This window comes from Vipera berus (genome assembly GCF_964194415.1).
Source record: "Vipera berus genome assembly, chromosome: 2".
NCBI lineage: Eukaryota > Metazoa > Chordata > Lepidosauria > Squamata > Viperidae > Vipera > Vipera berus.
This window is the reverse complement of record NC_138203.1, coordinates 13950459-13977459: the sequence shown is the minus strand read 5'-3', so window position 1 is coordinate 13977459 and position 27001 is coordinate 13950459. Positions and strand designations below refer to the sequence as shown.

The following is a 27001-nucleotide window of genomic DNA, read 5'->3' as shown; positions in this document are numbered from 1 at the left end:
TGCTGCAATGGTCATAAATATGAAAAAAGGTCATGTCACATTTCTGCTACTGTAACTTCAAACAGTCACTAAATGAACTGTTATAAGCTGAGGACATTCAAGAAGTTCTTAAAGAACTTAAATTATATATATAATTTAACATATAATTATATATAATTATATATATAATTATATAATTAATTATTCTTAAATTATATTAAAGTACCAGTCTGGTTGTACACCCTGGAGGCAATAGTTTACCCAAATTTGTTCAATTTGGAGAATAGCACTACGTATAAAGATATTATGAATGATGTGGGAGAATTGAAATCAAAACAGGAACTAGAGCAACAAGGGATAAAATTGGAATGGTGGGCTTACTTACAGTACAAACACGATATGGGAAAGATAAGAAAGAGTGGGGGATAAATATTCAAGAAACTGCACTGGATAAAATCTTATTGGGGGCAGATGAGAAGCAAATAAGAAAACTGTATAAATTGTTATTGGGGTATAAAATGATTGAAGAACAAGTCAAAGAGACGATGTTGATATGGGCTAAGAATGTGGGACATGGTATCAATCTTGATGTATGGCAAACACTTTGGGATAGAAATAAAAAGATAACACTGGCCACAGCTTACAAAGAAAATCTATATAAGATGTTTTACCGGTGGCATCTCCCTCCAACACGGCTAGCTAAAATGTATAAAACAATATCCACCAATTGCTGGAAATGTTCCCAAGAATTAGGCACCTATTTTCATGTATGGTGGACCCGTAATAAGATGCAAAGGTATTGGCAAAAGATACGGACTTGGCTAGAGGAAATACTAGGACAGAGAGTAGAATCTAGGCCAAAATTTTTCTTGCTTGGCATAACAAAAGAGAAACATAGCAAAGAAGAGTTATATTTAATAATACATATCATCACAGCAACGAGAATGACGTTCGCCCAGAAATGGAAAGATAGTGAAATACCTGACGAGAGCGAGGTGATAAACAAAATATGGGCATGCACAGAAATGGATACGTTAACTTTGGAAATAAAAAATAAAGATCAGTCAGAGTATTAAAAAATTTGGAATAAATTTTACCTATGGTGGGAATAGAAAGGAAAGTCTTAATAGAGATATACAAGATGTTGAACTTAAATAATATTAGAATAAGGTGGATAAGATCAAATATTGTATAATTGTATATAAATGATATGTATATAAAATGTATATAACATACAAAAAATGATGTAAGACAAGAAGGTATGTCAGACCGATAACACCATGTCCAAAGTTCTTAAATATTTTAAATAATAAAATTTGTTTTAATATATATATGTATATAAGAAGTTCTTAAAGAGAGAGGAATTGCCCCTTTCCTCTTGCCTCTGTGTTTCTGCATCAACCTGTAGCTTTAAAGCAGTTTTCCTTGGCCTGACTGTGAAAAACGGTAAGTGAGCCCTGCATAGAGACAATGTGTAAAAACCAGATTGCTCAGCAAGATATGGCAAGAGAGTAGTCAAGATTACTTCCCTATTCTAGGTATCTTGTTTTGCACACACACACACACACACACACACACACACAAACCTCTCCCTAAGACTTTCTCAGTTAGTTAGAAAAACAAAAGGGAAGTTACAAAATCTATCCATTTCAAAAACATGCCCCCAGGTGCTTTTTCATGAGGTCCTTGACCAGCTGTCTGCAAGGAGTATAAATCCTTCCATTCCCCACCATCCAGTCAGAGCTGAAGAAGGTTCTTGGATGAGAAGTCAAACGTCTTCAAAGAAAAACAAGAAAGTCCAGTTGACTCTTGAAAAAGCACCTTTGGGAAAACCCTGACCTGGATGACTGAGAATTTCCATAAACATGCCCCCGTCTTCTGCAAATTTCAGGCCTTGCTTCTAACCATGGAAACGTTGGGTTCCTTTTTCTTATATAAAATGTGGACACTCCCCCCTTTGGTTGGTATATGAAATGTAAATTTAACTAACATAACATAACATAACAAACATAGTGTTTATTTATAATGTGTCCCTAACTACAACAATAATAAAAAATCAATACTAAACAGCATTTATCAAATAGCAAGAGCCAGTTTGGTGCAGTGATTAAGGCGTTGTTATAGAAACCAGGAGACTGTAAGTTCTAGTTCTGCCTTAGGCACAAAGCCAGCCAGTGATTTGGGGCCAGTATCTCTCTTTTTTCAGCCCTTGGAAGCAGGATATGGCAAAGCACTTCTGAAATATTACTAAAAACTGCAGGGAGTTGTCCAGGCACTACTGACTCAGAGGCACAAAAGGCACAAAAAAAAATCACTTAACCTTACACAAAATAAGTAAAATCAATATATAAAAAGGTAAAGGTTCCCCCGCACATGCGTGCTAGTCATTTCCAACTCTAGGGGCCGGTGCTCATCTCCGTTTCAAAGCCGAAGAGCCAGCGCTTGTCCGAGGACGTCTCTGTGGTCATGTGGCCGGCATGACTAGACGCCAAAGGCACACGGAACACTGTTACCTTCCCACCTTAGTGGTCCCTATTTTTCTACTTGCATTTTTACGTGCTTTCGAACTGCTAGGTTGGCAGAAGCTGGGACGAGTAACAGGCGCTCACTCTGTTACGCGGCACTCGGGATTCGACCCGCCAAACTGCCGACCTTCTGATCGACAAGCTCAGTGTCCTAACCCACTGAGCCACCGCCACCCTAAATCAATATATACCAGAATATATTTACAATCGAAAGGAAAATGCAATTTAAACAAAACATAATCCTACCTACCATTTAATTTTATTAATATAATTTATATTAAAAGAGCCCTCCTGCCATGAACGTGACATTTCTAAATGACTCTAAGCAATTTGAGAATCAAAGCAGACTTGAAAGTAACTTGTATGGATGAAATTATTATATATACTGCTCAAAAAAATAAAGGGAACACAAGATAAGACATCCTACAGTACATTGTGTTAAGTGTTCCCTTTATTTTTTGAGCAGTATATATTCATGTGAAGCAACAGCAGCTATGAGTAATCTTGAAACATAAAAGTGTAAAAAAGAAATTAACTCTTTATCTCTTGATAAGCCTCTTTCCTGTAACTACTTCTTGCTTCTCAAAATAAGCTCTCATTGGTCCACAGGTAGACATTATCTTGAGAAGCACTAACGCCGTGGTGGCGAACCTATGGCACGTGTGCCACAGGTGGCACACAGAGCCCTCTTTGTGGGCATGCGTGTTGTCACCCCAGTCCTAGGCCTTCAGCTGGTTTTTATAAAACCTTTTCACTTTAGGCTTTCACTGCCGTGTGAAAAAAAAAGCTTCAATCAATCAATCAATTTCAATTTCTCGCGGGGAAAAAAAAGATTTCGCAAAGTTGGAATTGATTGATTGAACTTTTTAGTCCCACCCAGTCTGTCATTACCACCAAAGCCATGCCCCCTAATAGGCCACGTCCACCCGGCACCCAATGATACATAAGTATATAGTGTTTTAATTGCCCTGTACACTGCCCCGAGTCCTTTGGGAGAGGGGCGGTATACAAATCCAAATAATAAAATAAAAAATAATAAAATAATAAAATAAATAAGTGGGTTTTGGGTTGCAGTTTGGGCACCTGGTCTCTAAAAGGTTCGCCATCACTGCACTAACAGATTCCAAGAAGAGATATTTGCTGGAGTTGGGACTGTTCCTCAAACTGGCACATTAATTGCTTTCATACAATTAATGTCACAACAGGAGACATTGTGCAAGTGCCACATGGATGCCTGAAGGCAGTGATCCACATTGGGTGAAAGCAATAAACTGAAACAGATTCACAGAGACCAGATATTTTATGAAGAGAGGGCTCCAGGTTAAGGGATTAAAGAAATGGCCTCCTCTTTTGTTTCTGACCTTCCTCTGAACAGTTTAGGAGCCCACCTTGGATTCAAAGCTTGCATCAGAGGTACATGTGGCTTCACTGACAAAGAGGAACATTATACTCAGTCTTGGCTGGATTGAGATAGCCACACTTCCATTATATTTACCATTATATCCTTGTGAGTTCACACCCTCCTAAATAATATTATAGGCACTGACTATTAGAGTGTAAATTGCAATTGCATTTTGTCATTGTCAATGGTTTTTAATCACACGGCTCCCTGAAATACCTTTGCCATTCACTTAAATGGGAAGAAATGAGTTTCAAAGGAACAGTTTAGCTGGGAGACATTCATTTGATCAACAGATTTCCTAGTTTCTGGGAATTACAGGCCCTGAATTTGACCTTGACAACCTTATGGGAGATGAGGATCATTGGAAGCAATAAAGGTCAGGTCTATCAATTCTAACTCACAATTATAAAATAGAATAATTAAGAACTGGAGGAAGCCAGGCCCGGGGGGGGGGGGAACCCCTTTTAAACTCATTTAGGTCAAGATTATGTGAAGTCTGACATGTGGCATCAGAATTCCAGACTTTTTCAATACTTTTGCCCCCTTAATTTCTTTTCCTAAAGCTTTCACTGAAGTTACTATCTCAGAAAAAAAAGGGAGGGAGAGGTAAGCCCACTTTTCCAAATTTAGCCCAACCCAGCATTATCTTATCCAAACAAACATTAATCTCCTTAAAAAGATAGCAGGGAAAAAGTTACTGGTTTGACACGAATACATAATCCTTCAACTTAGGAATTGTAGATTTCTTTTTTTCTGCAGGCATCTTTTATTTCTCTATACAAGGTCCAACATTGTGTAATCTCAACTTTTTTTTACTTCAGATCTTAGAAGGTGCATTAAGAAAAAAAACAAAACACAAACAATTCAGCAAACCTCTCTTATAAATTGTAATATAATATGGAACTTTTTTCTGCAGCATCTTGTTTGAGATACTAGCTGGAATTGTTGTTTGTGGCAGTCCAGCACCATCCTGTGGTTTGTCCAGAGTACTGCAGTTTCTTTAACCAGCTGTTTCACTGTGATCTGAATAGCTCTGAAATCCACCCACTGTTATCTTTGAAAGTTTATGTTTTAACATCTAAAGTTATTTTAATATTTTATACGTCTTTACATTAACCTTTGTTTTAAAATAGCATTTGATTTTTGTTTATCTCTTGTGAGATTGCTCTGTCTCCTAAGGACAGAAGTAAAGACTGAATCATTTAATCACAAATCTGTATAATACAGAACTAGGTGGTTGCACTATTTTTATTTATAACACGCACACATACATATTTTATTTTCCAAAAAGGCAGAACAGGTTGTGAGAGGCCTGCTTTACGAGCAAAAGGAGACACTGCCAGTCATGCAACATTCCATAATAAATATATTGGGAGGGAAATTATATTTCTGTCTCATAAAGCTACCTAACAGCCATGATTTCTTGCTTACACAACATGGAAATAATAATGAAACATGATAAACTTTTAATAAACAGTAATGCCTTATCTTTGCTATTTAAATAAGAGAATTGTGTTCAATCATTAAATAGCAGCCATAGCAACATAACTGTTGCTAAGAAGAACTCATATTCACTGCATAAACAGATAAAAAAGGTGTGGTGTAGTTAGCTACATTTTTCTCAAAATGTTGCATTTTCCACTTAAGTTCAAATCAAGTTTTTCAGAGGTTCCCGTCCCTAATCCCTATCAGCTGCTTTTCATCCTTTGCTATGGCAACTAGCCCAGGAAGAGAGACAGACCTGGCTTGGATGATCATTAGCTTGTACAGTGTGTTCCTGCCTCCTTTGTCCTTCTCTGCTATCTCTTGACATGTCTCACTTTCATGTGGCTACTTGGATCATTCTTCTCTGACCGTAGCCTTGACTCTGAAAAAAAATATAGGTCCAAGAGCCATCAATGACCAGGTGCAGCAGAAGTGAGCTGAAGCAATGGAAGTCATTGGTCTAACCCAGACATGTCAAACTCACGACGTCACGTGACGTTGCACAAGGTATCGGAGTTTTCTTTACTATTGCCGGCAATGGGGTAGGCATGGCTTCCCGATGATGCGTCTGGCCCGTAGGCCAGCAGTTTGACACCCCTCCAAGGGTCTTCAAACTTGGCCCTTTTATGACTTGTGGACTTCAACTCCCAGAATTCCTCAGCCAGCATGGGAGGAAGTTGAAGTCCACAAGTCATAAAAGGGCCAGTTTGAAGACGCCTGGTCTAACCATACCTGATGATTTACATGAGAAGATCTTTGTTTTTCTGGAATCATTTCTGAATTCCCAACATCTGTTATCTGCGCTATCAGTTATCACTCTCACTATATTCGGATGAAAAATATGAAGGCAGCAGCATTCCTGACTTCCAATCTGAGTTTTTCTATCCAATCCTAGATTTGTATAGCGCTAAATATCCTCACCTCATTGTGCCATGGCAATTATTGCAAGGCGTTATGCTCAAATGGAGGTGTTGAAGTGAAAAGAGAATGGCCACCTACAGTTTTCATGGTACAGATTAGACTCAAATTGTGATCTTTGTAATCTGGCGCTGACTACTCCAGATTAGGAAAGGCACAATTTGGCACAGTTTTTTTTAGCTGAGTCTAATCTGTTCATTGGGTTACACCATTGAACACATTTATTTGGGAATAAGAAACCGAACCAGTTTGATCTAGTGGTGAAGGCACAAGGCTAGAAACCAGGAGACCATGAGTTTTAATCTTGCTTAGGCATGAAAGCCAACTGGGAGACTTTGGGCCAAGGAGATTATGAGTTCCAGTCCAGTTCCACTACCAGCTGGACCAGTCACTCTGCCTGAGTCCAACCCACCTCATAGGGTGGTTGTTATGGGGAAAATAAGAGGAAGGTGTGCTGAATACATTCACCATCTTGAGTAATTTGTGTAAGGCAGAATATAAATAAAATAATAAATATCCAATAAATAAAAAAAATCAATAGAAGCCCTAAATATATTGCACTGAATTTCTTTCAGTGCAATATATTTAGGATTGTATCTGTAGAAACTACTTAGTAAGCAAAATAACACAACTTGTGAGTTGCAACTGAATCAATGTGAACAAGCAAAATGCAACTTTGAAAAATCCATCCTATATTTATTCACGTAAGAAAATTTATATGGCCACCCATCTCACCTCTCAGTGACTCCAGGAGACTTACAAAGATAAAAGCCCCATATAAAAGCTATTTAAAAAACCCTGTAACCCTCCACCCCCTAGTAACAACAAGGTAACAGAATTCACATCCCAAACTTTACACAAAAAGAAATTGTTGAGGGGAAGGCCACATTCTATTAAATGTACTTTGCCTTAATAAATTAAAACTCTCTCATGTGACTCAAAGTTGGAAAAGTTAATTGTTGAATGCCTCCTCTCTGTCACATGGTGTCACCCAAAAGCTGCTCCAGGGAGCTATTCTCCAGAAGAAACAGAAATTTGGAGGCAAGGAAGCACGGAGACATAGCAGGAAACAAAAGATTAACATCACGCTGAGTCCAGCGTGAGATATTTGCTAGGACTGTGCACTGTTTCAGCTCTGAAGGGCAAGATGGAATTTGGAGCTTGCATGGAAGCACGTGGTCTTTTCCCAGGATCACACGGCAGGTGCACATGCCCAGGGGAATAAAATGAGGCTGCTTGAAGGGGCTGAGCACACAGCCACGCAAACTCTGGATTAACTTTTTTGTCTTTTGATCCAAAGCTCTGATCTTGCCGGATGAATGCATGAGAGATTGTAAGTTCAATACATCAGATACTCATCTTAACCCCAAAAGAAGACAATCCTGAACTGAAAATGATTCTCCTTAAAGAATAATATAAAAGCATTTTACAGAGAAACATATAAAAGAGACAAAAATGATGAGTAGTCAGGCATAGGACGAGACTGCACAGGAATTTATTTAGGCTTTTGCTTGAAGTCCTTCTTCAAGAGCACCAACTGATCCCAAAACATTTGTGCAATAGCAAAAAAAATAAAAATAAAGGGGAAGGGGGTTTGTGATATTTCAAAGTTCAAGGTTCAAGTGTTTTAGGTTGCAAACCATTATTGAGGCTGCTGAGTTTTGATAACCTCATTTGTGGTCAACGGCTCATGTAGTGGAATTTTTTTAAGACGGGTCAATATCCTGAAATTCAGAACAATCTCCCTTGAGAGTATTAATAGCGAAGCTTGAATCACAGCAAAATCAATAGAAGAGTTTCATTAAAATGAAATATGGCTAGCCATTTACTGCCCCAAATTCATTTGCAAGAAAATCGGGATTTAGTGGTCCATTCAATGGAGTTAATCCCAACTTAATGCACACAAAGAGGGGCAAAGATGAAAAAAATGTAGTGGTTGAAATTGTTGAAACAATGCTAGCTTGTCTTTCTCATACATAACCACATGTTTAAAAAAGGGGTGACTGTGCTGTTTCATTCACTCAACTATCCCTGCAGAACTGACTTCCAAGCTTCTCATAAGAAAAAACAAAAACCGCTAAAATGTACATGCACAATGGCCAGATTCAGCAGCCTCAATAATGGTTTGTAACCTAAGACAATTTGACATAATACATCCACAACATTAACTTCCTTTATGATGCCATAAAATCTATTTGGGCAACTTGAAAGTAAAAATGATGATAATGAAAGCAGGATATATGAGCAATCATCAGAATCATTAGTGATGAGTATCAGATCACAAGTTGCTTAAATATATGGAGATTTAATAAAAGATGAGGTTGTATTGTACACTCACAGGAGCCATTTTGACTTTTCTGACATCCTTGCTCCCCACCCTCACCCCGTCATGGCCCTTAAGGTTCTAGATTGCTTTTCAGTTCAAAATGGTAGAAAACCAGGACATTTTGTCCTAGTTTAATTGTTTTAGGATTAATCTTGATCGTCTTTTAAGAGATTTTCTCCTTCTACAATACTAAGAACTAACACGTTGTAATAACTTTGAGGAGTTTTTTTTAATCCCATTTATATCCCGCCCTTCTCCGAAGACTCAGGGCGGCTTACAATTTAAAGCACAAATCAATGTGCTTCGCAATAGCCTTCATTCCATGTATATGCCTGCTTATTAGGGCTTTCCCCCCCCCCAAGCGGCATTATTACAAAGTCAGCTTATTGCCCCCAACAATCTGGGTCCTCATTTTACCTACCTCGGAAGGATGGAAGGCTGAGTCAACCTTGAGCCTGGTGGGACTCGAACCTGCACTAATTGCAGGCAGCTGGTGTTACTTAAGGAGGCATTAGCCCACTGCTCCACCAAGGCTCTTGGTGACTGGAGCCTTGGGTTTCCCCCTCTGCACTAAGTCATAAAGTGGTTGACCGAGGGAAGCATGTGAACCCACTATATTTGTAAATCATAGTTGATGGCTGAGCCCTGCCGCTACAGCTTGTTGAACAGACTTTATTAAAACAAATGGCAACTTAGTGTGGAAACTTCTGTATAACGGTAAGTGCCCAAATATAGGTTTTTACTGAAATTCACCAGTTAATAGGTTAGTAGTAATATAGTGTGCGAAGAATCCAGAGAAAGAAATATTTTGGGGAATATTAAAAAGGAAGAATATATTTCCCAAAAGGAATAATAGAGAAGATCTTTTTAAAAAAAGAGAGAGAAACCAGCCCCAGCCCCTCTCCCCCAAGCAGAAAACTCAGCAGAGGCCAGCTTTTAGAAATACAAATTCAATCATCTTTTTCAGAAAGGTTTCAGCCTCCCAGCTAGAAACTGAAGAAATTAGGAAGACAAGGATCCCTAAAATCTACATAAGGGTAAAAGTAAAGGTTCCCCCGCACATGCGTGCTAGTCGTTTCCAACTCTACGGGCTGGTGCTCATCTCCGTTTCAAAGCCAAAGAGTCAGCGCTTGTCCGAGGACGTCTCCGTGGTCATGTGGCCGGCATGACTAGACGCCAAAGGCGTATGGAACGCTGTTACCTTCCCACTGTAGTAGTCCCTATTTTTCTACTTGCATTTTTACGTACTTTCGAACTGCTAGGTTGTCAGAAGCTGGGATGAGTAACAGGCACTCAGTCTGTTACACGGCACTCGGGATTCAACCCGCCAAACTGCTGATCTTCTGATTGACAAGCTCAGCGTCCTAACCCACTGAGCTACCGTGTCCCTTTAAAATCTACATACTCCCACCCAAATTCTAAGGACAGGAAACATAATATTAACCCACCAATACCAAAAGGGCACACTCAGACTCAAGTCAAAGTACATGGCACAGGAAATACAAAGCCTAAAACAGGAAGAACTCCAAACAAAAGGCTCAAGAAGGTATAAAAACCCACCACTCCCAGCGACAGGTGGTCAGCTTTCCCAGAGCCAATCTTTCTGTCTAGCAGCTCTTCCTCTTCAATAAACTGCAGGCTTTCTAAAGCAGTCTCCATTTTGTTTATTCCCAGCTTGGAGTGGACCCCGATGAAGATGTTTCTTTCAACAATAGAATCAATTTCATTTTGAAGCACTGAAACATAAACTGTTGTACAGTAGGTATGTCATGCTGTATAATGCCGTGCTACTTTATTTAGGAGAAAGACTGATTCTTCTCTAAGGTAGATACATTTTAAGCGACAGCTGCTGAAAAAAGTCCAAAGGACTAAATCAATAGATTGAAATTGCCCATTGGTTACTTAACTACTCTCTTCCCTCTTATGCCATTATATTGCATTTTCTATTAAATTACGGTAACTTTTACATTTGCGTACACCATAGGTATGTCAATCAGCATGTGCAGCTTTATGGCAAACACATGTGCCTTCTTTCAGTTTCCTTGTGGGCAATGCATTCACTCATTCAGGCTAGAACAGCATTCGAAAGTGCATCTGTAAACTCTACGCACATCGTAAGAGTTATGATCCTGGCTCATAAAAGTTACAACAAGCCAGGATGGCTTTTGGTATATTAACCACCCTCTGCGAGAGGAAACCAACAGGTGCAGATATATTGTATGCCTTATTCACAATAAACCAGGATTTGCACGGCTTCCAAAACAGCATAAACAGGGATTGCAACCTCTCCTCACCTTTTGACTAAAACAGGATCCCCGTACTTCGGCTGGTTTATTTAAAGCAACCACAACCCTTCCTGTACACATCAGCAGAGATCGCTATCTTAAAAACCAACCACCCCTCTCACTCAATAGAGCCAGAATAAAGACAGCTACAGTTTGTAACGGGAATGGTGGATAATTCCGAGTTACTTCCGAACGGCTCAAATAATTTCTCCTAGGAGCTGAAAGCAGCTTGGGGCGCTTTCCCGTCTGCGGTGTTTCTGGTTGTTTTAAACTTCCTCCTTAAAATGTAGCAACAGGCTGCAAGGGGGAAAAATAATAAACAAAACTACTCTAAATCCTTGAGGGCTGTCGCTTGTATGGCAGGCGAGCCCCAAGCGAGATGATTGTGTTTTTCTTTTATTTTCTTTATAAAAAAAAAACCTGCCTTCGAAAAACTTTCCAATGCACAGAGCCCCAGCCTGGCAATAGCGCACAAATCCCCCCCCACACACAACCACACACCCACACACACACACCAATGGCAATGCCAAGAACGCCCAAAACAAGAGACCAACCTCGCTGCGTTTTAATTCCCCCGCCGTTGCAACCCTGAAAGAGACCCGATTTCGCCTAGGCTACAAAGCAAAGGTTACCGACCGTTTCACTCCGGGCGCGCGTCCCGTTTCGGAACCGAACGGCCGAATACTCGATCTTGGGGGGGAGCACGGGGGGGTGGGGGTAGCAAACCTTACCGGCGTGGGAAGCCTGGCCCCTTCTTTGGCTCGGATGCCCGCTTGCCAAGTTCTTTCTTCCGCCTTTCCCGGAACCTGCCCAGCCAACCTTTTGGAAACGGGGATGGGCGTATAAAAGAAGAAGAGGCGGCGGCGCAGGGGCAGGGGTGGGGGGGACAGAAAAGACACACCGGGCAGATTCGGACGACTTCGAGTGCCGGAAAAAAGAAAAAAAAGTCAAGTTGGCTTCTAACTTGGCACCGCCCTCGGCTCGGGGGGGGGGGGAAGCGGCTGCCTCTACAGGCCGACGGGAGGAAAAAAAAAAGGCGTTCCCATCGCCGGGCAGGACAGATGTGGCGGAGGTAGCCCAGGAAAACTCGGCGGATGACTCATTCGCCGCTCCGCACACGCTCCTCGCTCTGGGAAAACTTCGCCCAGTCTTCCTGTTCCTCGCGTGGCCAACTGAGAAGTTTCAGTAGCACGCAGTACAGGTAGTCCTCGACTTACAACCGTTCGTTTTAGTGACCGTTCTTAGTTACAAGCAATGCTTTTTTTTTTGTAAAAGAAAAAGGTGCCGGAACTCACACATGTCATACAACCCGCCTTGCCTTACCCTACAAGGTTCCATCCAAAAAAGGTGCGGGAACTCCGTTCTGGGCGTTCTATGACAAAAAAAGCCCTGGTTACAAGGGCACTGGGGGGAGGGAAAAAAGGGACTTTTGACCCCTTTTCACACTTTACAACCGTCGCCGCGTCCCCATGGTTTTACCTTCGGATGCTTGACAATTGGTTCGTATTTATGACGGTTGCAGCGTCCCGGGGTGGGTGGTGGTGTCACGGGATCATCTTTTGCAATGTTCTGACAAACAAAGTCAACGGGGAAGCCAGATTCGTTTTAACAACCCGTCTTGCTAATTTAACGACCGCAGTGATTCGCGTAACAAACATGGCCAGAAAAAAACGTAAAATGGGGCCAAACTCAACTTAACAAATTTGTCCCTTGGCGATATAATTCTGGGCTCGGTTGTGGTTGTAAGTCGAGGACTAAAAAAAACAACACAGTTCGGTCTTGAGATGAACTGCGGTTCCTTTGGGCGGATCTCTTCAGATTCCTTGTCTTGCAGATCAGTTTACATTGTGTTTGACAAAGGCGTAGCTTTAATGTACGCATTTCCCGACACATGCATGCGCACACACACTAAACACACACACACTTAAATAGGCTGTAGGAATCACTTGGCTGCATCTCCTGCCAAAACAGCTAAGACAGAACCCAAACCAGCTCTTCAGGCAATCAAACCTCACAAGGTATTTACTGATGGAGCAGGTGGATAAGGAAATACATGTTGGCTTTGTCTCATATTTTCTTTTCATGACTTAGTTTGAGTCCCTGACCTTCCCATGTTGCGTGGCAGAATCTGAAGCAGGTTACTATTTGTGTTTTGGTGTGTTTTTTTTTTGTTTTTTTTTTTTGCAGTTACATGTCCTGATAAAGCTGGGTCTCTAGACATGTAGTCAGTTCGATTCCTATCAGAGTGACTGCAGCACACTCAAGAGTTTGAGTTTGACCTTTAAATATGAATAAATATTTTCCAGGCTGATGCATGTTGAACAGTTGAAATTTGCCTTCCATATAACTGTAAGGGGAAGCTCATTTATGCAGAGGCCCCAAATCTATTTTCAACTAGAGAAATCAGTAATGGGATACATAGAGTATGATAGAAAACCTGTGCACAAAATAATAATTATAATTTAAATAAAAGAGAGTCAGTTTAGTGTATTTGTTAAGGTCAGGCTAGAAAGCCAGAGACTGACTGTTCTATTCTTTTAGCCATAAAAGCCAGCTGGTTGATTTTGGGACAGCCACTCACTCTCAGCCCAACCCACCTCAAAGGATTGTTGTTGTGGGGGCAATGGAGAAGGAAGGTTTTTTTCGTATCTTCGTCACCTTGAGTTGTTTGTAAAAAATAATAAAAGTGGGATACAAATAAAACGAAGAAAAAAAATAATATTCTCCATCTGATTGGTATTATTCAGCCACTGGCCTCATTGTCTTTGCTATGTCCTTCCTGACAAATAAAACAGTCCTGTTCCTTCTTTGTTTTTGTCTCCTGAATAGGAAACGGTTTTATTTTTTTTTTACTGAAAGTGCCAATTTCAGCCCATCTCAATTTTGCCAGTGGTAAGATGTCAATTTGTAATTGTATAATTTCCTTTTTCACTGAGTTGAGCTTTCCTGTGTTCTCACTGGAATTCCATCTCTGCAGCATCAGCTGTTCTTTTCCTGCCTGGCAAGATCAGCAATGAACCATCCCGAAAGCTTTAATCTAGCCACATCATAACCCCCAGTTGAACTCCAAAAATGTTACTCCGTAAAATGTCGAGTGTCATCCAACCTGTGGGAACCATCGTTTGGCACTATATTTTCAATCATTTTATATTTTTTATCCATCCAACAAAAATGCAGGCGTGATTGGCCAATGCCTTCTCTTGGGCAGTAGAATTGATGCCTTTGCCATTGTCTATCACTGCCTCCAGCATCTGCCTATTATATCAGGGGTCCTCAACCTTGGCAACTTTAAGACTTGTGGACTTCAAATCCCAGAATTCCTCAGCCAGCAAAGCTGGCTGAGGAATTCTAGGAGTTGAAGTCCTCAAGTCTTAAAGTAGTCAAGGTTGAGGACCCCTGTATTATATTACCATGGTGTTGCCTGATATAGGTACACTCATGGTGATGACCTATAAAGCTCTAAATGGCATGGGTCTGGGTTATTTACAGGAGTACCTTTTGCCAGTGTTAACTTCCCATCGTCCTGTGAGCTCCCACAGAGAGGGCCTTCTCTGGGTGCCGTCGGTCAGGGAATGTCGACTGGCGGCCCCCAGGGGGAGAGCATTCTCTGTGGGCGTGCCTGCCCTCTGGAATCAGCTTCCTGTTGAGCTCCGGATGGCTCCCGACCTTCGCTCTTTTCGCCGCGACCTGAAGACTTGGCTATTTGAACTTGCCGGCCTGGACTGAGGAACTGGGATTTTAGGTCTTAAATTTTTAAAAAATTAAATTTTAGAATGTGTTTTATTGTTTAGGGCTATTTGGTTTAATTTTATTTTAATTTTTGTATATTATGTGTTGTTCATAGTGTTTTAATTGCCCTGTACACCGCCCCGAGTCCCTTGGGAGAGGGGCGGTATATAAATCCAAATAAATAAAAGAAATAAATAGTAAAAACTCTGTCATTGTCCCAAAGGTGCTTTTCTTTCTCCAAAAGGCACTTGGACGACCTTTTGTCTGAAATGGTATAAGGTTTCCTGCCTGAGCAGGGGATTAGACTAGATGACCTTCAAGGTTCCTTCCAACTGTGTTATTTTTTTATAGTCAAGGGAGAAATGGTCCAGTCCCTCTGTGCTCACTGCATTAGCCACTTGCTCCCTACCTCACCCCCCCCCCCCATGCACAGGCTTGGAGACCAAACATTCTGATTTAGCACCAAGAAATGTTTAAGAAAAATCTAATTTCAACCCAGTATAGTTAGGAAGCATGGAAAATAATACTATAGCAAGGAGAACAAGGTGACTGAGATGTACCTTATACCAGGGGTAGGCAACCTTGGCTCTTTTATGACTCATGGACTTCAACTCCCAGAATTCCTGAGCCAGCCATGTTGGCTCAGGAATTCTGGGAGTTGAAGTCTACAAGTCATAAAAGAGCCAAGGTTGCCTACCCCTGCCTTATACCATTCCAGACAAATGGCTGTCCAATCTCTATTTGATAATCTGCAGTGAGTGATTGAGCTCTTACAACTCTGGGAGGCAATCTGTTCCATTGTTTAACTGTTCTCACTGTCAGGAAATCTCTTCTTCGTTCCAAGGTTCCTCTGACAAGCTTTCACCCTTGTCCTGCCCTCAGGTGCTATAGAGAATAAATACTGCATGGATTAAACTCCTGTTTGTGCCACATTACATAATATTTTGACTGATTATATCATTTGATTGCAAAGAAATCTGCATTGGGGCTGGCTGAAGCTGCCAGTACTAGCTAAGATATTCTGTGCACTGCAAAACACCTAATTTGTAACTTCTATCACTGAGCTGTTTTGATGAAGATGTATCAAACATTCTGCTCTGAGTGTGCCTTAAGAAGAAAAATTAAAATAAACCGAAGTAAACAAAACACAAAACAAAACCCAGTCTTAGAAAATTCCTCTCTGCACTGCTAAAAGTCTCTAGAATTAATTCCGTTGTTGTTTCTGGACTGAAAATACAAATGATCATTCAATTTCTTATATTTCAGTGTGCATTACAAAGAGACTTCTTTCCTACCTGATGCTTTGTCTTGTATTCCTAGGTCAAAAAAAAAACAACACCTGTTCATAGGCACAAAACGGCTGGGAATTTATCCTGTACACGTAGTCCTTGAGTTACGATTGTAATTGAGTCCCACAATTTCAGTCATAAGTCATTACAGTCATAAAACAGACCATCTTGTCATCAGACCCAATTTCATGACTTTTGCAGCGGTTGTTAAACAAACACAGCAATCATAAAGCAAATGTGACAGTTGTAAAGAAGCTGTAAAATTGTAAAGAGTTGTAAAGAGTGTAGTTGTAAAGAGTCGTCTTGTGGTGAGATGGGCAGCAAATAAATTTAATAATAATAATAAAGTGAACCCATTATATAGAATAGAATAGAATAGAATAGAATAGAATAGAATAGAATAGAATAGAATAGAATAGAATAGAATAGAATAGAATAGAATAGAATAGAATAGAATAGAATAGAATAGAATAGAATAGAATAGAATAGAATAGAATAGAATAGGACCTTGGCCTATAGTACCATTTCAGACAAATTTGCTATCTTGCACAGCTTCCCTCAATATCTTCTGTTTTGAGTCCTGTGGTTACTTTGCAGCATAAATGTAGGATAAAAATGTTTTCAATAACTCTAGGTATTTGGAGGCAACGTTTGGCTCCGAAAGATTTTGAAACAGGCAGACTCTGGAATTGCATATGCCTGTTTTGCTTCAGCAAATTCAATCATTTTAGATCCAGCCATCCTACCTGAAAAGAAATACATTGTGGGCTCTTCCTGTAGGAGTATAGCAATCATTGTCCTTTTCTCATATATTGGAAATAGCTGCCTTGATTAGTTGCCATTGATAAGTTTATCCTTCATCAGTTTGTTTTGCTTTCTTTTCAAGCCATTTGAGTTAATGATAACCATTATATGGCATACAATTCTACATTTTATGAAGATAGAACTGTTTTTTTTCTGTTTCCTGAATCTATTTTTTAATTACTTTCATGGGAAGACTTGAAGTTGCATCATTAAAAAAGAGAGAGCATCTACCTATCTTCAAAAAAATCTCTCTATGATGTCCCAAGCCCCAGATAATATCACTGTCTCAGTGAAGAAAATGAAAAATACCAAATCCATTGCATATATTAGTGAGCATCAGTGTTTGAAAGTAACTGCTATGGGGAGCTGTGGGGCAAAATATTTTGCTGGGCAGGGTGTTCTGAAATTATCTTGCTGATATATTGTAGAATCCAGAATGGTAACTAGACCCTTCATATCCTAAGTATAGTAATAGAAGGAAGAAACATAAAACAAGTATCAAAGTTCAAGTATCTAGGAACAAGGAAGATATTAACATACCACGTAGTAAGGCAAACCAACTACAGGTAGTCCTCGACTTACAGCAGTTCACTTAATGACCGTTCAAAGTTACAACGGTGCTGAAAAAACTGACTTACGATCATTTTCCACTCTTACGCCCTTTGTAGCATCCCCATGATGTGATCAAAATTCAGATGCTTGGCAACTGGCTCATACTTATGACCGTTGCTGTGTCCCAGGGTCGTATCATCTCCTGTTGCAACCTTACGACAAGCAAAATCAGTGGGGAAGCCAGATTGACTTAACAACCGTGTTACTAACTTATCAACTGCAGCGATCCATTGAACAACTGTGGCAAGAAATTTCATAAAATGGGGCAAAACCCACTTAACAAATGTCCCACTTAACAACAGAAATTTTGGGTTCAATTGTGGCTGTAAGTCGAGGACTACTTGTATTGAGAAAACTACCTGCACTCCTACAACGTAAGGCAATACTGATCAGCACAAAGAAGAACCACATACAAAGCAGATTCATCCCCACCCTGTTACCAGTGCCAAACATGGATATTTACTATAAAGATAATGAGATGTTTGAGGAAAGCTGCTGCAGTGACCAGAAAAAATAAAATCAGATACGAGACCAAAAGAGAAAAAATTGGCATAGAACCAATCTTAAACTACATACAAAAAGAGCAAATAAAGTAGCTTGTTCACTTGGAGAGGATGTCTTGAGATACCATACTGTACAAGGCTTATACAAAAAGAGAAGGTCAATGAACATGAGGTGGACCCCGAAGAAGATGGAGAAACAACATCAAAGACACACTACAAAATTGCCAGAAGAGCAAGAATCAGAACTTTGTATCTCCCTCGAGAAGAAGAAGAAGAAGAAGAAGAAGAAGAAGAAGAAGAAGAAGAAGAAGAAGAAGAAGAAGAAGAAGAAGAAGAAGAAGAAGAAAGACTAGACATCTTTCACCTATTGGTGTCTACCAGATTTTCATAATTCCTAACTGATATGAACAATGTCCATGTTGACCAATGAATATGGAAAGTAGAATGCGATAACCAGGACTACATAATCAGGATTCGTCGCAAGAATAAGGAACTGAGTGGTAATAATAGTGATGCCATTTCATTCCCAATTGTGTCTTTATTCAGTTGTTTACATCAGTGGCCCCCAACCTTTTGGGCACTAGGGACCGGTTCCATGGAGAGAGGTTTTTTGTGGATTGGAGGGGGCGTGGTTTTGCATGTTGCCTGCATCCCATGGATGGGGCCTCACTTGTTTCTGGCATGGCACAGTCTGGTGCCGCTCCATGGATTGGGGGTTGGGGACCCCTGGTTTACAGTGACCTAAACAAGAAGATACATTTCTTGTGGTTCATATTAATCCTCAGCATAGCATGTTTGCAACTGCCTTGTGAGCTTTTGTGGGAAAGGGTCTTTGAAACAGACGAGACGTCTAAAACAAAGATTTGCAAGATAGTACATGCTAACAAAGTCGAGCTAATCAACTTGTACCACATGGTAATAAAACGGTCACATTTTGCAAAGTACAGCAAGCAAACTTGTCCTACCTGTCAACACATTACCAAAGATGTGATTCCATATCCTATCGAGATGCTAGAATTCTACATTTTACATAATGAACAAGCCCGTCATCTTCACTCAAGAGGTTAGTCATAAACTGCTCACATTTTATGCTAACTGACTGCTGTCATCTTGTCATCACATGTTCTATCAAGTACTGAAATTGGCAGCGGACTTTAAAAGAAGCTTTTTTTTTCTTGAATTCTCATCTGATGCTAGGTGTCCAGACAGCCATTTCTAATGGGGAGTGGAAGGAGGGGGGGGCGGGTAGCAGGGGAAAAAAGAAATTTATGAAAGAAGAGCTAGTAACCAGATAAGGTTTATTATTGTTGACAGCAAAGCTGGGGAGCCAGAGAAATGTAGGTGCTTTAAATTAATATACAGATTGGATTTGAACCTACTGTATACAAATCATAATTGATCATTTGGAATTGATAGAGGAATGGGGAAGGCAGAAATTGGCTCGATTAGCTGAAACAAATATGGCACTCACTGAGAGAAGGAAGGGAAACACTTCAGCATATTGTTGTTGTTGTTGTTAGCTGCGAAGTCGTGTCCGACCCATCGCGACCCTATGGACAACATTCCTCCAGGCCTTTCTGTCCTCTACCATGTTCTGGAGTCCATTTAAGCTCACGCCTACTGCTTCAGTGACTCCATCCAGCCACCTCATTCTCTGTCGTCCCCACTTCAGCATAAATGGTACTCAAAAATCCAGCCTCTGGTCTGGGAAAAGAAAGTTTGAGTTGTACTTTGGAAGGTGAACCTACACTTCCAAGGAAGCATTTTCAGAAATGTCACAGGTTGTTTGTTGTTGTAGTTGTTAGTTGCGAAGTCATGTCCGACCCATCGTGACCCCATGGACAACTTTCCTCCAGGCCTTCTTGTCCTCTACCATCTTCTGGAGTCCATTTAAGCTCATGCCTACTGCTTCAGTGACTCCATCCAGCCACCTCATTCTCTGTCGTCCCCTTCTTCTATTGCCCTCAACCTTTCCCAGCATTAGGCTCTTCTTCAGTGACTCCTTCCTTCTCATTAGGTGGCCAAAGTATTTGAGTTTTAGCTTCAGGATCTGGCCTTCTAAAGAGCAGTCAGGGTTGATCTCCTCTAAGACTGACCGGTTTGAATGCCTTGCAGTCCAAGGGACTCGCAGGAGTCTTCTCCAGCACCATTGTTCAAAGGCCTCAATTCTTTGGCGCTTAGCCTTTCTTATGGTCCAATTTTCACAGCCATACATTGCAATTGGGAAGACCATAGCCTTGACTATATGCACTTTTGTTGGCAGGGTGATGTCTCTGCTTTTTAGTGTGCTGTCTAGATTTGCCATGGCTTTCCTCCCCAGAAGCAAGCGTCTTTTAATTTCTTGCTTGCAGTCCCCATCTGTGGTGAACCTGGAGCCCAGGAAAATAAAATCTGTCACTACCTCCATTTCTTCCCCATCTATTTGCCAGGAATTGAGAGGACCGGATGCCATGATCTTGGTTTTCTTAATATTGAGTTTCAACACATGTTGTATGCACAGGGCTAAATAGGTTGCTGAGAGGTCTAAATAGGTAAACAACAAAATAACTCTGAGAGGGGGGGGAAGTAATCACCTGGAGAGCAAATGGAACCAGATCCTGATAGCCAGACAAATCGGAGGTAAGCTTTTAAAGTAGCCTGCAGAAAAATCTAAGAAGACTGGATGATCAATAAAGAGATGATTCTAGGTAGTTTTCAAGGCCAAAATTGTTTTAGAACCAGGTAGAAGACGACATTAAATTTCCCCCTTCCCCATTAGAACCAGCCGCCTGGTTCTATGGAGATTCTCTCTCTTTGAACTGATGTGACCCTTTGGAAGTATAAGATCATAGGCTACTAATAGACACATAGTCCTCAGCATACAGTCATCCAGTTAGCAGGCATTTGAAGTTACAACGGCATTGAAAAAAGTGACTTACAACTGGTCCTCCCCATAGTTGCATGATCAAAATGCAGGTACTTGGCAATCAGCATGAATTTACAATTGCAGTGTCCCGGGGTCATGTGATCCCCATTTGTGACCTTCCCAGCTGGTTTCTGATAAGAAAGATCAATGAGGGAAACCAGATTCTCTTAAACGACTGCCTGAGTCACTGAAGAACTGCAGCAAGCAAGGTCATAAAATTGGGTGACCCACTTAACAACAACCTTGCTGAACAACTGAAATACTGGTCCCTGTTGTGATCGTAAGTGGAAGACTACCTGTACTCAGGTTTGTTTGGTCAATAGGTTTGCTCTGCTTCCCCTCTCTATTTCTGATGTTGCAGTGAAGTAATCAGAAACTCCAGTTCAATTTCTATCAATGCATTGATAGAAATTGACTCAGAAGCGGAATTGGTTAAGGATTGTATGATAAAATGGGCCCAGAATTTTCAAGAACCAATAATAATGGACACTTGGGAGAAAATATGGGTTAGGAATGTTAAATTTACACAGGCACAAAACAAGGGAGAATTTTTACAAAATGTTTTATAGATGGCATTTGGATCCCAGAAAATTAGCATATATGTATCCAAATTGTCAGCCAAAATGTTGGAGATGTGGTTGATGATGATGCAACGTATTATCAGGTATGGTGGACTTGTAAAAAAGTTAAAGCTTTTTGGATCAAAATTTGGTGGAACATGCAGAAGATCTTTAAGAAAAAGATAAGATTTTCACGACAATTGTTTTTGTTGGGTATTATCACTGACTGTACTGCTATAGAAACTAAATTGATGCTGAACTTAATAACAGCTGCAAGACTTTTGGTAGCACAATACTGGAAGAAGGAGGATCTGCCTACTATAGAAGAACGGACTTTGAAAGTTTCGAACCTGGCAGAAATGGCCAAAATCTCGGCATATGTGAAAGATCACTCGCAACAAAGATATATAGTGGAATGGAGAAGATGGATTGATTATATTCCGAATAAATATGGGACTACAAAGTATCATTCAACATATGAATAGTTATTAGTTATTATAATTAGAGGATATATTATTTATCTTCTCTATGGCTAAGGAGAGTTAAAGTGCGATAGGATTTAAAGAGTAATTATAGTAATTAGAATATTTTAGAGTAAGATTGTATGATGTAATACCCTGTATTCCGCTCTGGGAAGTTGGGGGTGGGGGTGTTGGAAAGGGAGGGAAGGGGAGGGGGTTGGGGGAGATGGGGTATATGTTCTAAAAATGTATTTTAAAACTTTTCAATTAAAAAAAAAGAAACTCCAGTTCAATTTCTAGTTAACTCCGTGTATTCAGTCATTTAGTCATTCAATTATATTCTGACTAAACTGGAACTAGAAGCAAAAACATATTTTAACATACGAAGCTAAGTCCCGGCTTTTCACTTTTCTAACAAAGGAAGAATTGGAAGCAGACTTCGGCTTTATTTGTAAGAGCAATTCAAAAGTACCGAGTAGGTTTAATCTGTTTGTTAATTTTACTACGTTCATTGATGCAATCTCACCTTGTATCAGCACTCTGCTTGTGTGCAATAAACGGGAATCTTCAGCACTTCTGACTCATTAGTACATCGCAAGCAGCCAAATTATGACAAACGAGCCAAGTTTTTGTGAGCATCTCCATCCTGGCTCGATTTAAAAAGAGCAATGCCACATCAACACCCTGCTTCCCACACTGGGGCTGTTTGTAGGCAAAGTTTGTAATCCTTCTGTTCCTATTCATTTATTTAGTATATTTTTTCCATCCCTTTTAAAGTAGTAGATAAAATCATTTCAAGGTTGAAAGTGCAACTATCTGAATCTTTAATTTTGAGGCAGATAGTCAAAATAGAATAAACAAAAGGATTAATTAGCATCTGGTAGGAAAGAATGCAAAAAGAGAGAAAATGCCAATTAAAGATTCATTCAGGTTTAAAGATATTCTTTACTTGTATTTCTCATAAAGTAGCATTTCTACTGGTATTTAAATTATTGGAGATTAATTTTCTAATTCTTTATGAAAAAGCTTAACCACAAATCAACTTTTCTTCTTAATGAAATAGAAAAAAACAAAGTTAAACTAAGTCTTTGAATGCTGCATACAGAAAAAAAATATAAATAAGTACTAATAATATTTGCCACATATTTCTTCCAAAAACTTTGAAATGATATATGACATAGATATTTCGAGCTTGCCGGCCTGGACTGAGGGTTTTGGGTTAAGGTTTTAATTTTTAATTATTTTGGGGCTATTTCATTTAATTTTATTTTAACCTGTATATATTGTACTGTTTTAATTTGCCCTGTAAACCACCCTGAGTCCCTCGGGAAAAGGGCGGTATATAAATCGAAATAAATAAATAAATAATGAAGACCATTATAGCAATAGCACTTAGACTTGTATATCGCTTCATAGTGCTTTATAGCCCTCTCTAAGTGTTTTACAGAGTCAGCCTATTGCCCCCAGCAATCTGGGTCCTCATTTTACAGACCTCAACAGGATGGAAGGCTGAGTCAACCTTGATCCGGTCAGAATTAAACTGCTGGCAGTCGGCAGAATTACCCTGCAATACTGCATTCTAACCACTGCGTCACCAGGGCTCTTATAGCATCTTATTATAGTATCCCAGTGATTACCTGATCAAAATTTGGGTGCTTGGCAATCGCCATGCATTTGCAATGGTTGCAGCATCCTGAGGTCATGTGATCACCCTTTGCAGCCTTCCCTGGGGGCTTCCAACAAGAAAAGTCAATGGAAAAAGCCAGAGTTGCTTAGCAACTGTTTCATTCACTTGAGGACTGTGGCAAAAAGGTTGTACATTGGGCATGACTCACATAATGACTGTGTCATTTAGTGACAGATGTTTCTGTTCCAAATGTGGTCTTAACTCAGGGGCTACCTGTACTCAAAGAAGAATTCAAGGTAATCTCCAGTTATTCCCAAGGGATAGAATTGGCCTTGGAAACAGAAGAGGAGGAGGAGGAGGAGGAGGCAGGAGATGACGATAGAAAAATGTTGAGATGTTAGAATGGATGTCCCTCTCCCCACCTTTGTTTTGAGTGCAATAACACTTTTTTTCCCTCCCTGGATCTTAGTCCTTTTCAACCTCCTCTCCCTATTCAAGAGAGATCCGTTTGCTCCCAGCTCTTTCCCATTCTCTGATTATCAGCAGCAAGTATAATCTCTATATCTGGGCGATAAGAGGCTGGCAGAAGTTATCTGCCTTCTTCATTTGGTCACCGTCCCTTCATGATTCTGTCCAGTCATCAACCCAGGTAGACTATACTGTATTATGTATAGCACTTTAACCAAATAAAGTTCAGACTAGATTTGCAACAGAGTGAGATAATTTCTATCCCTGACCATAACAACCTAGTGTAGAGAAGGTACTTAATCAATAAAATGTATGATGGGTGAGTCACGCTTTTTCTGCTTTCCATCTCCACAGTGATCATGTAGGCAGACAAAGATCAATGGTGAAGAAAGAAAGTTCACCCAGGCACACCGATATCAACTTTAATATGTCACCATTCCTTCGCAACCTTCCGTTTAAGCTAATTCTGGCTTTCAACGATTTGTTCCTATAACCCACTGACGTTAGTGGGATTCTGTTTCTAAATAGAGGTGTTTTGGACGTGGAAGGCCATTAAATCCCCCATTTTCAGTTCCTCTCCATTACTTATCCATTCCTTGTAGGCCAAAACATTCTTCCTGTGTCTGGCCAGAAAAGGAAAGAAAACAAATCACTGTAAAATGTTGCATAACATTCTCCTTTCTATTCTTATAGGCACTGATCATTACTCACTGATAACAGAAAACTGCAGTATACCCTGGTCACACCTCCCCTCTTTTGTTCTCTAAATTCCATCAGGATTCCATATTTACTAAGCATATTCAGTCCTCCTTAGGCTGTATTGAGTACAGGTAGTCCTTGACTTAGGACCACAATTTAGCCCCCAATTTTTGTTGCTAAGCAAGGCAGTTGTTAAGTGAGTTTTTGCCCCGTTTTACAACTTTTCTTGCCACAGTTGTTACGTGAATCACTTGAGTTGTTAAGTTAGGAACCTGTTTGTTAAGTGGACCTGACTTCCCCACTGATTTTCCTTGTCAGAAGCAAGGCAACTTACAATAACAATTGGGACCTGAATTTCCATCACTAAGCAAGGTGGTGGTGAAGTAGGTCACACCCGATTTCACTATGTCTTTTTTTCCAGGGATGTTAAATGAGTCATTGAAGTTGTTAAGTGAATCACATGGTCATTAATCACATGAATTTGGCTCCCCCCATTGACTTTGCTTATCTGAAGTCATCCAGGAAAAGTCACAAATGGTGGTCATTTCACCCTGGGACTGCGACCATTTGTACATACATGCTGGTTGCAAAGTGCCCAAATTATGATCACAGGACCATGGGGATGCTATGATGGTTGGAAGAGTGAGGAAGAGTTGCAAGTCACTCTTTTCTGTGCCATTGTAACTTTGAATGGTCATTAAAGAAATGGCTGTAAGGTGAAGACTATCTTTAAATGATTCTGGCTAGCCTTTTTACATGCACATATCTCTTCTTTCAACCTAGCAGTTTGAAAGCACGTAAAAATGCAAGTAGAAAAATAGGGACCACTACGGTGGGAAGGTAACAGCGTTCCATGCGTCTTTGGCGTCTAGTCATGCCAGCCACATGACCACGGAGACGTCCTAGGACAAGCGCTGGCTCTTCGGCTTTGAAACAGAGATGAGCACCGGCCCCTAGAGTCGGAAACGACTAGCACGCATGTGCGGGGGAACCTTTACCTTTACCTTACCTATGTCTTCTTTTTACATAGCCACACCATTTTATTCTGTTTTGTTTACAGGATACAGAATATAGTATAATAGGTTTGGAAGGGATCTTAGAAGTCTTTTAGTCCAACCACCTGCCCTATACCATTTCAGATAAATGGTTGTCCGGTCTCTTGAAAACCTCCAGTGATGGAGCACCCACAACTTCTGGAAGCAAGCTGTTCCACTGATTAATTGTTCTGTCAGGAAATTTCTCCTTAGTTCTAGGTTGGATCTCTCATTGATAAGCGTCTAGTTGTTATATCTTGCTCTCAGGTGTTTTGGAGAATAGTCTGTGACAGTTAGATGCTTTCCCATTAAACAGGGGAAGGTTCTCAAGGTTTATAACAGGGGTCTTCAAACTTGGCCCTTTTATGACTTGCGGACTTCAACTCCCAGAATTCCTCAGCCAGCATGCCTGGCTGAGGAACTCTGGGAGTTGAAATCCACAAGTCATAAAAGGGCCAAGTTTGAAGACCCCTGGTTTATAATTTTAGCTCTTCTCTCTTTTGCATCTTGGCAGCAAAAGCCCTCTCTCAAAGACTCCTCTTCTTTGCAAGACAGTTTGTAGCCTAGCACTCCTATGAGTCTGTCCCTACCATGCTACCCGCATTGGCAAACCATAAGAGCTGAGGAACTTCTTTAAGGTGTGGAAGTTAGCTTATTTCTGAGGCTGGGGGCCAATTGCTCTGGTTGGTGGAGTAGGTTAAAAAGACTCAAACTCAGGAAATCCCACCCTAGGGGAATTTCCAATTCCACATGATGCTCAAACAGGATTCATTTGTGGGGTGGGGAAGACTCTATGTCTCTTGGAGACAAAACAAATCCTGGTGGCTTAGATCAAGGATCCATTTAGCCCAGGATCTGGATCATAAAATAGACAGAAAGGTAGGATCATACCTCCTTTTGTTGTTTCTTAGACAATTTGCTAAGCTAGCAGGATTGTGAAAGAAGAAACAGAAAGCTATTCTGAAATAGTGATAAACCTTGCAACAGGATGTATTTCTTTATTTCCTCCCCCCCCCTCTCTGACTACAGCAAGCTGGAAAAGCATTTCAGAGAAGTATTGTTTCATTGTGAACCAATTACTGTCTAGGCAAAAATCTCCCCTAAGCTGAACTTCATTTTTGAAGACTGTATACACAAAGACGCTTGCTCCTCGGGAGGAAAGCCATGTCAAATCTAGACAGCACACTAAAAAGCAGAGACATCACCCTGCCAACAAAAGTGCGTATAGTCAAGGCTATGGTCTTCCCAGTTGCAATGTATGGCAGTGAAAGCTGGACCATAAAAAAGGCTGAGCGCCAAAGAATTGAGGCCTTTGAACTATGGTGCTGGAGAAGACTCCTGCGAGTCCCTTGGACTGCAAGGCGATCAAACCGGGCAGTCCTAGAGGAGA

The 27001-nt window shown here is 40.5% G+C and overlaps 1 protein-coding gene and 1 long non-coding RNA gene across 6 annotated transcripts in view; one reads left to right on the top strand and one right to left on the bottom strand.

The window, feature by feature from the left end:
* RAB27B (RAB27B, member RAS oncogene family) overlaps positions 1 to 11849 on the bottom strand; it is a 42894-nt gene extending 31045 nt beyond the window's left edge. The window contains exons 1-2 of one of the 5 annotated variants that reach the window (XM_081315684.1): positions 11652 to 11849; positions 10196 to 10371 (exon numbers count right to left, since the gene is read on the bottom strand). The gene's annotated coding sequence lies outside the window, so the exon portion shown is untranslated. Of the gene's footprint in view, positions 1 to 10195; positions 10372 to 10929; positions 11200 to 11474; positions 11612 to 11651 lie in introns of those variants that run through there. The other 4 variants (XM_081315685.1, XM_081315688.1, XM_081315687.1 and 1 more) reach the window with 4 other exon arrangements.
* A 193-nt stretch (positions 11850 to 12042) lies between these two features.
* Positions 12043 to 27001, top strand: part of LOC308661011 — a 31784-nt gene continuing 16825 nt past the window's right edge. Inside the window, exon 1 of the long non-coding RNA XR_014024863.1 lies at positions 12043 to 12121. This is a non-coding gene — a long non-coding RNA (uncharacterized lncRNA). The remainder of the gene's footprint in view (positions 12122 to 27001) is intronic.